This window comes from Apium graveolens, chromosome 2 (assembly GCF_009905375.1).
Source record: "Apium graveolens cultivar Ventura chromosome 2, ASM990537v1, whole genome shotgun sequence".
In the NCBI taxonomy this organism is placed as follows: Eukaryota; Viridiplantae; Streptophyta; class Magnoliopsida; order Apiales; family Apiaceae; genus Apium; species Apium graveolens.
The window spans coordinates 4,228,748-4,246,109 of record NC_133648.1 but is presented as its reverse complement, the minus strand read 5'-3'; the positions used below and the strand labels follow the sequence as shown (position 1 = coordinate 4,246,109).

Genomic DNA, 17,362 nt, shown 5'->3' with positions numbered 1-17,362 from the left:
GTTTAGGTCACAATAAACTGGTGTGCTTTCTATTATTTTACACAATGGGTTTTAAGGACTGTTGTGCAACTTAGACAATGGTTTTCCGGTACCAATGTGTTATTTATTTGAGACAATGGTGCAGAAAAACCAATGTTAGAAACAAAGCATAACAGACAATAGTTTATCACCTCTGTTGAGTAAAAGAGTTTCAGACAATGGTGTCTTACTCGTTGTCTGAATAACCTGCATTAGAAAATATGTTACAACAACTTTCATGAAAAATCGGTGTCTAATTTTCAGAGGGTTTGAATTATTTTTACTGTAAATTTTATTTATATAAAATTAAAAAAAGTCACATTTTCTTTATCGTTGGATTATGAATAGACTATTCTGAGCCGTTGATTTACAAAAAATTAAAATTTTCGTTTCCCCCTCTATTTTATTTAGATTCCCGCCTGAATTTTTAAAAAAAAATTGAATTTTTTTTGAAGGTGATTTAGGTTTGGAAGAATGATTTTCTAAAATATAAGACAATAGTTTTAAAATTAAACCATTGTACGAAAGTGTACAAACAAGCCTTTTTTTAGGAAACCATTGTGTCATGACATCAACCTTTTTGACAAAATATAAGGCAACGGGTTGGGCGAAAATCCATTGTAAGAACCTATACAAACAAGTCTTTTTCGTTAAAGCCATTGTCTATTGACATCAAATTTCTTGACAATCCCAAAGACTTGAATGAGACTTGAATCTTTACCGTAGGCTTTCAAAATGTGCTACAAGAGAAGTGATTGGCATGTAAAAACTCATATTATCAAACACATGTTTAAATATCACTAAGATTATACGAAATAAATAACTTATATTTTTTCGTTATAATATGTTGTATTGTAATCATATACGTACGTAGATCCCGTCATTACTTTCGAAATATAGTCGATAACTATACATATGAAAGATTCGGGACTTGTTAAGTTTACGATATTACATAAAGACACCATATGAGTAAAGAAAAGTGAAACGAGCCATTTAATATCGATCCAGTTGAATATTTCAGTTTTTCTTAATTTAATTCGATATAGGGGTTTAAAATTTGGAAGAATGATTTTCTAAAATATAAGACAACAGTTTTCAAATTAAACCATTGTACGAAAGTGTACAAACAAGCCTTTTTTGGGAAACCATTGTGTCATGACATCAACCTTTTCGACAAAATATAACACAACGGTTTGGGAGAAAATCCATTGTAAGAACCTGTACAAACAAGTCTTTTTCGTTCAAACCATTGTCTATTGACATCAAATTTCTTGACAATCCCAAAGACTTGAATGGGACTTGAATCGATACCGTACGCTTTCAAAATGTGCTACAAGAGAAGTGATTGGCATGTAAAAACTCACATTATCAAACACATATTTAAATATCACTAAGGTTATATGAAATAAATAACTTATATTTTTTCGTTATAATATGTTGTATCGTAATCATATAGGTATGTAGATCCCGTCATTACAAGATTCGATGCCGATTAACGAAATAAATTTTTCAAATGATTTTTTGGATGATCCAACCGTACGTATGTTAAAATATATTGATTTTAGCCATGTAAAAATATAATAAAAAATTTCAAAATTTATTTTCCTTGAGTTATAAAGGAAAATGAGGTAAAAGTACAACTCCCTAAAACAAGATTCGTTGCTGATTAACGAAATGATTTTTTGAAATGATTTTTTGGACGATTCAACCGTATGGATGTTAAAATATATTGATTTTAGCCATGTAAAAAAATAATAAAAAATTTCAAAATTTATCTTGCTTGACTTTATAAGAAAAATGAGGTAAATGTACAACTCCGTGAAATAAGATTCATTGCTGATTAACAACATATTTTTTTCAAATGATTTTTTGGACGATCCAACCGTACGGATGTTAAAATATATTGATTTTATCCATGTAAAAAAATTCAAAATTTATCTTCCTTGTGTTTTAAAGGAAAATGAGGTAAAAGTACAACTTCCTAAAACAAGATTCGTTGCTGATTAACGAAATAATTGTTTGAAATGATTTTTTGGACGATCCAACCGTATGGATGTTAAAATATATTGATTTTAGCCATGTAAAAAAATAATAAAAAATTTCAAAATTTATCTTGCTTGACTTTATAAGGAAAATGAGGTAAAATTACAACTCCCTAAAACAAGATTCGATGCCGATTAACCAAATAATTTTTTAAAATGGTTTTTTTGACGATCCAACCGTACAGATGTTAAGTTATATCAATTTTAGTAATATGAAAAAATTATTAAAAAATTTGAAATTCATCTTGCACGCCAGGATTAGAAAAATCTAGTAAAAATATCACTCCAAACATCGAGATTAGTTCCCGATTTACAAGGTAATTGTATAATATTAAAAACATTCATGTACAAAAATATTATTATTTTTAAATAAGAAAATTTTAATTAATTCTTTTACACTAATATGTAATACGATAAATATAATTAAATAATAATATTTTTAAATTAAAGAATTTATTAACCTATTTACACATTTTAACCCAATTTTCCCATTCCCTCTCATTAAATTTCATTTCCCCCTTTCACCAAATTTCATTTCCCCCCATATCTCCCCCTTATCTCCACTGATTTCTATCTTATCTTATCTCTGACTTTCTCTTCTCCGTCATTGTTCTTGTGCCGTTCTTTCATCTCCGATTTCTTCCCTCTCCAGTTTCTTACCTATTTTTTTTTTAAAATCACATCGATGCAGTGATTTTCATCAATCGCCTCATTTGTTGATAGTAATCTAGATAGGGAATGGGTATTGAATAGAATTGAATATCAGTCTGGGATGGGGAAGAAGAAGATTGCAGCAGATAGAGAGTTTGATGATAAGAAGATATTGGAACAACACCAGAAAGCTAAACACTTTAAATGTCATCTTTGTTAGAAGAAGCTTTCTAATGTTGGTAGCATGTCTATTCATTTTTTTCAGGTTCATAAAGAGACTGTTTCCAAGTATAAACATCTCTCGCTCATCTCTCTCTCTAATCTCTCTCTCTCTCTCTCCCTCACTCCCCTCTCCCTCTGTATTTGTATATGATTTGGATTTTGTTTGGATCGTAGGTTTGTGATTTGGTTGTTTTTATAATTTGTTTACTTTGGTTGATATGTTGAAATGCCGAATAGTTTTTGTAATTTTGTTGAACGACAGCTGTTGAATTGAATAACACTTTTGGCACTTGAAAAAAAAATATGATAAGAGTTTGATGGTGGGGGAATTTACCGCCCTGTAATGCTGACTATGGTATTAGTAAGGACATAAATGCCTATATACAATATTTTCAATTCTTCAGTGTATCCAAGAAATTAAGTATTGTATCATTATTGGTGCGCTTAATGTAATTTGTATATTATGTGTACTTTCAGTTATCTAGAGTATCTGCAATCTCTTGAAGAGAAAATTGATCTTGACTGGAATTAAATCTCATCATCCTTGGGGAGATCAGTAAATGTCTATTTTCAAAGGAAGGCTGCCTGATAAATCCTACTGCTGATGGAGAGAACTTGACAAAGTTAGAGAAGTATGTTGCCAAGTTTCTTGAATCTCTTCCAGCAAGAGAAGTCTATTTCATGTACTAAAACTGGTAAAATTACTTTTGTATTGTGAAATAAGTATGTTTATGATTGTGGGTTGGAATATGTTGATACCTGTTGCTCAAATACATCCCTTAATTAAAGGAAATGGTATTGTCATGTTGATTAAGGGCTACCCTTAAATGAGATTTATTCTAATTACATTTGTTTCTGGCATTTTTTCTACAAAACCGCAAGGAAAAATCTCTGGCACTGCTTGCTCAGAATTTTGTCAAGCTTTTCCTTCGTTCTGGTGTAAGTTATGCTAATCTTTTACATGCCTTTTTCAAGGTCTAGTTGTTATTTCAATTATATGTTCTAAACTTTCTTGTCCCTTTAGGCGGATATTATCTCCCTAGACAGTGCTGCAACAGCATTGCCCGGTGATGTGCATGATTCAACAGCTATGCGAAGTAAATGACCTTGCCACTGTTCACCATACAATCTAAATTGTAGATGATCTACTGTACATTTATTTTCCTCATGTAATTAAATTCTACAGCTAAAGCGAGGCGCCTCTATGATATTGCCAATGTCTTTGCATATATGAATCTTATTGAAAAGGTTAGGTATATTCAGGATTTACTGATGTGAGAAAAGGCCTATGATAGTTGTAAAATGAATCTAATTTTTTCTAAATACGATATTGTGAATTTGTAGGTCCGTCATCCAGAAAGTGGGAAACCAGCATTTAGGTGGTTGGGGATGAAACAGAAATCTAGTAATGCACATGAGCATGGTTCTGGTTCAAATGACACCAGGATGAGGGTGTTTGGAACTGAGATAGCAAATATTGCCTCAAAGAGATTCACATATTCTATATCCAACTGCAGGTCTAGTGAGAAGGTACATGTGCCAATATATGCGAAGTAAATTAATGTGGAAACTGAAGATGATGAGAACTCATCAAAGCAGCACCAGGGGAATCTGCCTAAGGATCCAGAACGTGGGGAACCAGCATTAAGGCGGTTGGTGATAAAACAGAATTCCAGTATTGGTTCTGATTCATATGACACCAGGAGGAGGGTGTTTGGAAGTGAAATTACGAATACTGCTTCAAAGAGGTTCAAGGACAATTCTTTATCCAAGTGCAGGTCCAGTGAGAACGTAATTATGCCAACATATGCCAAGCAACATAATGTGAAAAAAGAAAATGATGAGAACTCAATGAAGCAGCAGCAGAGGCATCTGTCTAAGAGTTTTGTGTTTGGTCCTTTTACTCAATTATTTGTAATTTTTACAATAGGATTAAGACACAGTTTTATTTTAAGAATACTATTTGATTTGTTTTAAATGAGTTTGATATGGTACACAATTGTGTGAAAGCCATTGTATGTCTTACTTTATAAAATTATTTTCTTCTAACAATATCTTGGTCATTACAAAAACTGTTGTGAGCATAGCTGAAACACAATACCCCAAAAATAAAAAACCGTTGTCTAAAGTATTGTTTTCTTAATAAAAACCATTGTTTAACTAGATGAAATTTATACATAAATTGTTGTAGGAGTAAATTCGCATAACACTATTTTTAACTATTGTGCCTCTAAATTGTTACAACGGCTAAGAAACTATTGTTTGTAAAATATTAGAAAGGGTCATATGCGTTGTGTGAATAAAATGAGACAAAAGTTTTATATTCAGTTGTGTGATGTATTTGTTACAATGGTGCGTAACCATTGTATGAGTGCCAAACACACCGCCCCCGGATAGACAACGAAAAATTCATCTTTTAGACAACGGTGGAAAACCATTGTCTGATTCAATATTTCTTGTAGTGAATAATACAAGTCCAGTGAAGAGCCTCCGGTAATTGGTGTGAGGTAATTATCATCATCACTGGTTGTGCAGAAATCTTAATGATTGATTGTGATGCCTGGATTATCGTCGGCTATTTTCTTAAGTAACTGGGCCATGTTCTCGCGCACCTTCCTCTTTGCTCATCTGCAGCTTGTCCTGGTCTTGCAACAGTTTTTCTTTAGCCAGTTTCTTCAGCTTAACCTCAAGATCTTTACTCATCTTCCTCTTGTACATTTTCAGCAAATGTAATAAACTCTTCTATAATTGGTTTCTCTCCCTCTCCCTGAAAATGTAAATAGGATAATGTTGTAGCTGAATGTCTGGATATAAACGTAAACAACCTCAATAAAACAGTTAATGAACCTGAATAGTAAATCATAAAATCCCTTAATAAAATTAGCTCATGCAATTAAGAAAAACAGTATTCAAATTTACAAGCAACATTTTTGCATTAGTGATTTCTTTTGGAAAAAATCTTAAACATATAATAACCAAACACGTAACAGAACAAAATCTTGCTTATAAAGAGTGTCTATAATATTTGCTTCCTTGGAGATTAGAAATAATTAATACTAGAATTTTACAGTTAATATTGGTAGGTACATATAAAGCAATGGAGTCTTAATAACTTACAAGTGGTTGTATAAAGCAATTGGTAGGTATATACAAAGTTAGGATGGAAACAATAGTTTAAACTAAGTGGTTTTACATATCTAACTATTATGTTATTAATAGGATTTCTTAAACATGTTCTTCAACCACATATACAAGCCCATTCCTCTAGCATACAACCTGGTTCTAGCAATGTTATGGCGTCACCCGGAGAACGTAGAACTAGATGAAGTAAAAGTTGTGCACTACTGTGCTGCTGTAAGCTCTTTTCTGCAATAAGGTATATCTCGAATAATGAATATAACTAAGCTGTCTGCCCTAAAACTTTGACCTATTTGGTTTAACTTGCTAATATAGGGATCAAAGCCATGGAGGTACACTGGCAAAGAAGCTAACATGGACAGAGAAGACATTAAAATGTTAGTTTCCAAATGGTGGGATATTTACAATGACGAGTCACTGGATTTTAAGGCTGAGAACTCTGCCCAAGACGGAGAGAACTGCTCGAGATCATCTGTAATGGCTTCCATCCAAGAACATGCAATTTCTTATGTCCCTGCACAATTGACTGCTTAAGGATCTGGATAATGTAGCTAAATCTTGAGTGTTGTGTTGGTGAACTCATAATACTAGGATTTTTTAAGAATACTGGCTAGTACTTACGCTAAGATATTTGTTTTTCAGCGTGAAGCTTGACAAAGTATATATACGTCCTCAATAACGTAAACCATGTACAATTATTAGCATTGAAATCAATAAACCCTATATTTTATTCCAATTGATATACAACTAATTTCAATAAGAATAATAAATATCTCATCAGTTACAGGACCACAACTTCAGGATATATGCAAGTAGTAAACACATCAAAACTTATTATATCACTAAGAAGTAAGAATGACTTCTCTTCGTATGCTTCTCAAGTACAGACTAAAGACCAAGCATACAAATTCTGCAATTTAAAAACTAATACATAATAGAAAGGCTGGTTCACAAGTTTATAAAGGCAAGGTAATTGTGATAATCATAAATATCTCCTGACACATACTACAGAGAATTAGGAAATTAATACGTTGTCACTAGCTTACTATCACTATTTTGAAATTTTCATAATACTCAACCTGTTAAAATGCCTGCAAAAGTACCTAAATCAGTCGATCAATATTCATATTGACATAATAAATAATGAAGGCATTAATTATGATTCACAAAAGGAAGTAGTTATATGTTCTGATACTCTAAACTTGACTAGCTTAAGGTCATAATTCTTTATATCTGTAATTGCACAACTGCCACCAACTTATATTAGATGTAATATGAGTAAAGGCAACTCATCGTTTAAGCTACTTTTTCTATAGAGAGATATCCCTAGAATGCTCGAATTATGTGGCAAATCATACTCGACACTTGAAACTTCTTCGAAGAAAGTGAATAAAAAAGGAAATAAAACCTAGGGCTCAAAATGGTCTCCACCAGAACCTGACTCAATGTCTTAAGGTTGACAGTCTACAAGTTGTAACAGGACAGAACAACAAAGATAAAGAACAAGCATACCAAGAAGACATATCAGCAGCGTAGCTCCCATTCCTTTATATAGACCAAAGAACCCATCATCTCTGCATATCGTACGAAGCGTGTGCCCCATACCCTAATAATATTCTTCTTCTTCCCCATTCCAGACTGATATTTAATTCTATTAAATTCAATAACCCTTCCCTACCTAGATTACTTCTTGTTTCTCTATCTAGATTACTATCAGCAAATGAGGTGATTAATAAAAATTACTTAATCGATGTGATTTTGAAAAAATCAAGGTAAGAAATCGTAGATGGAAGAGCGGCAGAGAAATGAAGGAGAGGAAAGGGAAATTGGAGATGAAGGAAATTGGATAAGAAAGTGAAAGGTAAATTGGGGGAGTTGGGAGCATATAAAAAATTAATTAAAGGAAAGAAGTAGTGTGATTGGGAAAAAAAGGGGGAGATAAAGGGGGCAAATGAAATTTGGAAGAAGGGGGAAATGAAATTTGATGAGGGAATGGAAATGAAATGTGAAATTCATCTTGCATATTTAAAATGATTTTTTCATCAATTTTAGTCATATGAAAAAAAAATTAAAAAATTTAAAATTCATCTTGCATGTCAGGATTAGAAAAATCCAATTAATGTACCCCTTCCGACAACGAGACTCGTTCCCGATTGACAAGATTAATTTTTAAAATGATTTTTTCGATGATCCAACCGTACGGATGTTAAGATATATCAATTTTAGTCATATGAAAAAATTATTAAAAAATTTGAAATTCAACTTGCATGTCAGGATTAGAAAAATGCAGTTAATGTACCCCTCCCGACAACGAGACTCATTCCCGATTGACAAGATTAATTTTTAAAATGATTTTTTCGATGATCCAACCGTACGGATGTTAAGATATATCAATTTTAGTCATATGAAAAAATTATTAAAAAATTTGAAATTCATCTTGCATGTCAGGATTAGAAAAATCTAGTTAATGCACCCCTCCCGACAACGAGACTCATTCCCGATTAACAAGATTAATATTTAAAATGATTTTTTTTACGATCCAACCGTACGGATGTTAAGATATATCAATTTTAGTCATATGAAAAAATGATTAAAAATTTTGAAATTCATCTTGCAAGTCAGGATTAGTAAAATCCAGTTAATGTACCCCTCCCGTCAACGAGACTCGTTCCCGATTGACAAGATTAATTTTTAAAATTATTTTTTCAATGATCCAACCGTACGGATGTTAAGATATATCAATTTTAGTCATATGAAAAAATTATTAAAAAATTTGAAATTCATCTTGCATGTCAGGATTAGAAAAATCCAGTTAATGTACCCCTCCCGACAACGAGACTCGTTCCCGATTGACAAAATTAATATTTAAAATGATTTTTTTGACGATCCAACCGTACGGATGTTAAGATATATCAATTTTAGTCATATGAAAAAATTATTACAAAATTTGAAATTCATCTTGCATGTCAGGATTAGAAAAATCCAGTTAATGAACCCCTCCCGACAACGAGACTCGTTTCCGATTGACAAAATTAATATTTAAAATGATTTTTTCGACGATCCAACCGTACATATGTTAAGATATATCAATTTTAGTCATATGAAAAAATTATTAAAAAAATTTGAAATTCATCTTGCATTTCAGGATTAGAAAAATCCAGTTAATGTACCCCTCCCGACAACGAGACTCGTTCCCGATTGACAAGATTAATATTTAAAATAATTTTTTTGATGATCCAACCGTATGGATGTTAAGATATATCAATTTTAGTCATATGAAAAAAATATTAAAAAAATGAAATTCATCTTGCATGTCAGGATTAGAAAAATCCATTTAATGTACCCCTCCCGACAACGAGACTCGTTCCCGATTGACAAGATTAACATTTAAAATGATTTTTTCGACGATCCAACCGTACGGATGTTAAGATATATCAATTTTAGTTAAATGAAAAAATTATTATCAATTTTGAAATTCATCTTGCATGTCAGGATTAGAAAAATCCTGTAAAAGTACCACTCCAAACAACGAGACTCATTCCCGATTTATAAGATTAATTTTTAAAATGATTTTTTCGACAATCCAACCGTACGGATGTTAAAATATATCAATTTTATTTGATTAATATTTTATTTTATTTGATTAATATTTAAAATAATTTAAAACAATTATATAATAATAATAATAAAATACACTCAAAACTAAATTTTTTTGCTCTTCTTATACAAACACATCTCCCATCAAATTCTCTTTGTTTCCCCCCTTTACCAAATATTTTTTCCCTCCCCTCATCTTGGAGTATACTCTAACCCTATTTCTTTTATGTTTCATGTGCCGCCTCTCTAATCTCACACTTACATGCTCTGTCTTTCTCAATTCTCTCTGTTCTCTTCCCTAGAATTTCATTTCCCTTTCTCACAACTTTTGTCTTAAGACTTTAGATTCAAGGTACTGCTCCTTTCCTAATTATTCAACATCACTCTCCGCCAAAGTCAGAACATAAGTGAAGGGGCGTGTAAACAGGTGCAGTCCCGCATGGAGGTCGGCACGGGGGAAAACAGAGACGCAGAGAGAGGAGTTGAAGAATTGGTGAAAAAATACAAGGTGGATGGGAGAAAGTAAGCAAAGATTGGTGAAGATGACAAAGGGGATTATGGGTCAAAATGAAAACCCAATAACCCAATTTCAAACCAAGTTTAACAAATTGGAAATTGGGTTTAAGAGGAGCCCAATCTTTAATTCGCTGGAATTAGTAAGTTAATTGATTCCTTTATAATTTTATGTTATATTTTGAGATGGGTTTTTTTTAGAACTGGGTGTATAATAAACTCTGTTTCTCCTCTGGTTGGAGATGTAGCTCTGGATTTCGAAGCTGAGGCTATTTTCAATCAGGAATTCATTTAGTGTAAGCTTCTTTTTTCAAACCATTATCTTTATTTTACATGCAATTTGAATTATTGGGTGTGGATCTGAAATGGGCTTTTATTGTTTCTTGCTAATTTAGAGCAAATAAATTTTTTGTTGGTATGTGGAAATGAGATAAAGATTGATTCTTTGATGACCCATTTTAGTTTGTGTTAATGGGTTTTGTTTGTTTTTCTGTTTAATGCTTTTTAGATAAATCTTGGGTTGCTTGCAGGCTCATTTTTTAATTAGTTGAGGCTTTGATGGATGTTCCAGTAGAGCCACTTCTTTGACTTTCTGTTCCTACACTGCGATTACCATTACCATCTATCAATTTGAGTCCTGCTATTGGCCTTCGAGCCTGAGAAGATGTTAAACACGAGTTCCATATTTGGGATCAAACACACTGCATAGGTTAATGCTGAGGTATTCTTCAATTCTAGTATTATGAAATATTATGTAGCAGGCCTTGTAATTAATATGTGTAAACATACTTTTATTGATAGTTTGAGATCATATTAACTGAAAAAGATTGACCTGAAAGCTTCTAAAATGCTCATTGAATAATAGTGGTTGCATCATCTTTGTTAACCAATGTAGATGTCGAGTTCTATTTTTCGTGCATATCACAATTTGTGTGCCTACTCTCGGCATCTACTGCATCAATCAACCCTAGTGGCACAGGTCGTGTATATCATCATTTGACCCCAAGGCTGACAAGTCTGTCATAACGGTAGTCGGTAATACCAATGTTGTAATTGACTGGCATGGTCGGAAACAGTTACTGATCACACATGCCCACATGGAAAATTATGGAGTAGGAGGACAGACAGAATATGAGGTCAAAGTTCTCGCCTCCGAGAGGTTCAAAGATAAATTGATCATCTCACTTGCAGCCAATGGCCAGAAAGTACGAATTGATGTAAACTATGAATATGAGAAGATAACCGGACTGCCTTCTTCCAGTAACTTCAGAAATTGGGTCATTGTACTTGTGTGTTCCACTGTATTAGTATCAACATTAATTCTGTTTCTCTATTACCTCGATAGACCAAATAGAGATCAGTCTAATGTAGCACCTACCAGCCCATCTGTCATAGCATATTTACCGGCAACCCCTTTTCGTAGAAGTACATCCGTCGTAAATGAACACTCTCATACCAGGTAATTGCTCTATGAACTCTTTTTATACTTTTCTTGCATTGAATACATGAGCTTTTACATTCAATATATGTGTACATAGAGCAATGTAAATGTTTGCCCAGAAAGTTTAAAAAATATGACTGTGCATCTATATACAGCTTCACATCTCATTAATAAAACTCGTGTTCCGGTTTTAGATGTGGAATTTTTTTTGTTATATTCTACATGGTGTATAATTTATTTCCTCTGTAGAATATCTGGTTACTGGTGAAGGTAAAATATTATTTAATCTTACCAGCGTTACTTGTTGGGGAGCTCCTCGGTGAAAACACTGTCTGGTGCAAATGAGACACTGGTTTTGGTCTGGACATGTATAACACAGAAGGCTACTCTATGTGGTTGTGCAACTACCAGTATATTGACGAGAATACAAACTCTAAGGTCAAATTCAAGAGGGAACTCCACAGCATCAAGGTTGAGTTAAAAGCCACTGATCCAACAGAAATGGGACTTGATGTTTTTAGCCGAGACGATTAAAATGTGTAGCTTAATGAGCATGTTTAGAAATAGATTTTAAGTTATAGTTTTTACCTTTGTAGAGAAACATTGTATTATAAATTTAATTTCAATTGTGAAATAACAATTGAATTATTATAATATCATTTTATTTTAAAATTGATTTATTTTAAATAATAAGATTAGTTTTGTACATTGTTGTGTGAAACCCACTTAAAAATGATGAAAACCGTTGTATGTCTCATTGCACTTATTTTTTTAAAAAAAACTGTTGTCTTATGATATTACTTGCAATGGTTTAAATTTTTTATACCATTGTCTTTTAAATAAAAACATTCAAGACAATGGTTTTAACTAGTTAAAAAAAGTTTATAAACTGTTGTTTATGAAAATATCGAATAAGTTAACAATAATGGTTTTTCTACAAAACCATAATTTTTAAGTTAGATAAACAATAGTTGAATAAAAAAACAGTTGTTTAAAAAAGTTCCAACAACAGTTTGTTTAGAATAAGTGTTGTGTGTTCCGTGTTAACACAAGCACTCTAACATGTTGATTAATCTCTCTTTTTACAATGGTAAAAACAACCATTATTTTAGTAAGCTATATTCATTGATCAAAAAAATATTATACAAATATTTTGAATTATTTTAATATTTTAAATTATACAAATAAAAGTTATATCTTTACTATATTTTAGCATTTGATTCAAGGGAATTTACCAAAATACTATTTTTTATGAAAATATTATTAAAAATACGGACAGAGGTTGTATATGTGGTTGCATATGAGGTTGAATAGTTGCATATGAGGTTTATCCGTATTTTGCAAATATTTTCTGCAACTTGGGTATTTATGCAAAAATTCCTTGAATCAATGCATTTTATACTATTTAAAGGGAAAAATTTATATATTGTTCAATAATTTGAATGAATTAACCGGTTCAACTTATACTTACAAAACTTTATCGAATTGAAAAATATTTAATTTTAGAAGAATAGTATACAATGTTATTAAATTATTATATGAAGAAATATTAGAGTCGTAATTAAAGAAACTTAAAAACAGTTTAAATAACGATATAATTACAATTTTTCCTTCAAGTTCTTGAAAAAAATAATGAATATCAATAATAAATCTTTACAATTTATAATTTAATTTTATTTTACAACCATGATTGGTAGTGGTACTCGATTGTGTAAAAAATAGTTATGGATTGTTTGCCAGTGATAATGTGAATACCGTATATACGTTATTGCAATTTATTTATTACATAATTTTAATTTTTGAATAATTATAAATGCATATTATTTAAGTAATCAATTGCATTAGTAAATGTTAATAATGAATATAAATGTACATAAATCATATATTTAGCATATAAATAATTGAACCATAATAATTTACTAAGAAATGTAACATATGATAATTTACATGCTGACACATACACATATAACTTAATCTGACCTTCTAATAGTAATGTAAATAAAAAAATAACATTTTTTCATACATACATACGTTGAATTTCAAAAAGTAACATTTTTTATTAAAATCAACTTTTATATTGACAGTATTATAAATTTTATATTATTGTATATTATGATTGCAAGTCATTCTGACTTCAGTTATGCATTTTTTATCTTTTTAAATTGCGTACGTTAATTGTAAGTTAGTTGTGAACTCAGCTGTACATATAGTTTATTTAAATAAAATTCAAATTTTTTGGTCAACTTTATATTGAACATATATGTTTATTTTTAGCTTTTTTTTAAACATAATGACGACATTCTACGGAGTAAGTTTAATCATTTCATTTTAAACGTACATCGACTATCCTGTTTATATTCATTCATTAAATACAAATTATACAGCACAAACAAGAATATATATATTTTGTTTAATGAGCTATATTAGAAACGTTGTGTAATTTGGTAATGTATTGTATGAAAATAATACATGTTGTTAAAGAATCAACTTATATTTAATATACGTTAGACATTGTACAATATTTACAAATAAAAAAACAACTTAGAACATTATAATTGCATGACGCATAAAAAAATCTAGAAAATGAACCGTGCCTCGCACGGGTTATTATGCTAGTTAATATTTTCATTGTCAATTAGTATTAATTGTTGTACTATTAAACTTTATACTCATGAAATTACTATTTTTAAAATGTAATCCCCAGTTCATTTTCTGGCTTCTCTGCATAACTGGCTATATTTACTACTATATATATTTTTTATTTAAATACAAAAGGGCACAAATTAGTTCGTGCATGATATTGTAGTCGCTACAACACGAAGATAAATGAGGGTAAAAACTCTATACGAACTATATTCTTATATTACACAAAAATTCTTTTACTATAAGTAGAGGTTTAGTATAAAGAGACCATCAAAGCCTTTTACACAAAAATTCTTTTACGGTAAGTAGAGGTTTACTCTCTCTCTATCTCTCTTTATATATATGTGTATATGTATCTATGTATATTATAGTTCCTACTGCCTGTTTTGAATAGTATCTTCACCCCTTCCTAGCCTTTTACCCTGAAAGTTGCAAAAAATTACATCTCTTGCCATCATGCTCTCCTGTACTGCAGCTAAATGTACTTCTTTGAACTCTCACATGTAAACAAGCTTCCGCCGGAAGCTTTAACTTTGAAATTCAAATTTCAATTTGTGTACACACTTCCCTAAAATTCAAATCCAACCTTTATAATAGCTTATCATTTTTTCAATATTCTAATTTTACTATTAGATCTTCTTTTCTTTACGATCAGTCATTGTTTATGCTCATAACACTCCTTTTACATTTGTTACATATTATATACTACATACACTACTTATGTATTTGTATTTGTTGCAGGATATCTATTGCTGAGAAAGTGTTCGATGATATGCCTGAAAGAAAAAGTTATTAAGTTTCCACTTTATACATATATTTTTGATTTAGTTATTATTATTGGTTTGTTTTTGGGATATATATGTAAAAGTTTCTTTCCGTATTAATCATTTGCATTTTGCAACTAACCATATATGATGCATTATATTTGTTGCTATATATATTTTGTTGAGATTGTTTGACAAATTGATTAAAAGAAGGGTCGGAAAATGCTACAAATGCGGACTGAGTTAGCTCATGATCAGGGAGAACCATATTCAAAACTCAATTTTTTTGAGAAGCATCTACAAGAGAGGCGGTTACTAATTTACAGCAACCTGAGCAGCATGTCTTAAGTGATGAAAAGAGTTCACAGCATTCACGTGATGGAGAGAGCCTTAAACAGGAGGCAGAACTCGAATAATTAGAGAGTGATACCGACAGGTTGAGGACTAAAATTATGAATATCCAAAAGGAATAGGAGAATGCATATAATTATCTGTTATCTGTTAAAGAGAGGCTGAGAAAGACTGAACAGAAGCAACAGCAGATGTTCATTAGCATGGCCAAAGCATTTCAAAACCCGTTATTTAGCGAGATTCTTATGCAGCAGCTCAGGCCTAAAGAAGCACTGGAGATTGCTGGAACTTCAAAGAAACAAAAGCTGATTGCTCCACACTGCAACAAAGGTCCAGCGGAGGCATCCTATTATCCTATATATGCAAAAAGATATAAATAAGGGTCTTTGAAAAAGATGAAGAGACTAAAGTAATTATCTGCACCTGGATTAACTAGTGATATTTGTTTTCAGTGCCATGATACACTATTTTGCTTTGCTTTAAATTACAGAGACTTCATTCTCTAAGTTTTAACAGTAACTTTTGCCATCATCTCCTCCTAGCTAGCCAAGTCTAATGCAATTTATGCTTCATCTACAGGAGTTGCAGGAATGGTATACTGATAAATACGTGTCCATTTTTATGCTCTCTATGTCTTCTGCTCATGCGATATCCACTGTTCTTGATACAATCATGTTGAGGGACGTTCAACATCAAATTGAGTCTTCCGGTGGCAAATTTAAGGTTATTTGTGTGCCTACACATTTTCAAGCTGATCTTGAGAGAGAACATTCAGATGATGATGAGAACATCTTCAATCCGTACTTCATGCTAGGGATTTGGATGATGCTAAAGGAGGACTGGTTAGTTCGTTACATAGATATAACGATTTTTCTTTATGCATATCTATATATTGTATTCTAGTTGACATAGTTTTTCCCCGTGTAGGAGAAATTTATAGTCTGCAAACTCTTTGGGGCTCCAGTTGTGTTCCTATTTGTACGAGCTTCAGGATGTAGTGAATTTCTATCTAGATTACAGTATTATCATTTAGTTGCAAGTTGGACTATTGATAAGTTTGAGTTAGTCTACATTCCAATGAATGAATCTGCCCATGACATTGCCTCTCATTGGATGCTGACTAGCGTTTCTGCTGAATTCAAGGAGAAGCACTTGATTCCTATCTTTCCTCAAGGAAGAAATTACTCAAAATGCTGGAAAAAAATTCACTCCGGCGCTGGTGACTTTTGGATTCTTTGGACATTATTTTGATCAAGGAATTACTTGTAGCAACAGTTACGAAGCAGCATATAAGCTGTTTTTGAAGACCTTTCCATTTAGGTACGACGAGGAGAAGGAAAACTTTGAATACGTATTTAGTGCAACCCGTCCTAAATATTTTCCATTGAACAGCGAAAATGAGAAAGAAGACATATTAGTATTTAGTTATTCAGATGAAAGCCAATTAGTACCCACATCTAATACACTCCGAAGGACAGCCTACTCTGATACCAACTGTAACAACCCGCACTTTCGGACTATTAATTCTAATCAAAACTAATACAAAACAAATTTACTAATACAAAATTCTATTACAAAGGTGACTATTTTTACAAAAGCGCAGCTAAAGGAAGCGGTCTAAAAGTCAATATACTCCAATCCTAAGTTCCTCGAACACCAATGCTATCCAACTCGAATTCTTATGACGAAACCTGAAATTGAAAGGGCTGAGATACAAAACTCAGCAAGTACAAATTGACTATCTATTTAACCGAAAAATAATGGGTGTTTTAATAAGATGATTTTTTCTCAAAACAATAATAATTTTGTAAAACATTTCTAAAATAGATCCAACCCAAAGTTTTATAATTTAAAATTCAGAATTTAAAACAGAACAGAACAAAGCAGAGTAAAAACATAATGAAATGATAATTCTTATAAATAACACAGTCTTGATCAACGGCCACACTTTGTCAGTAGCCGCCATCTTATTCTTATTCTCA

General features: G+C 31.7%; 2 long non-coding RNA genes across 2 annotated transcripts; both read left to right on the top strand.

Moving 5' to 3' along the window:
* The first annotated feature begins 6,099 nt into the window (after positions 1–6,099).
* On the top strand, positions 6,100–6,807 carry LOC141705659 (uncharacterized). Its single transcript, XR_012568440.1, has 2 exons — positions 6,100–6,287; positions 6,387–6,807. It is a non-coding gene; the product is annotated as an uncharacterized LOC141705659 (long non-coding RNA).
* An 8,314-nt stretch (positions 6,808–15,121) lies between these two features.
* Positions 15,122–16,857, top strand: LOC141705653 (uncharacterized). The gene is made up of 3 exons (XR_012568437.1): positions 15,122–15,789; positions 15,960–16,222; positions 16,308–16,857. It is a non-coding gene; the product is annotated as an uncharacterized LOC141705653 (long non-coding RNA).
* Positions 16,858–17,362: the final 505 nt, after the last annotated feature.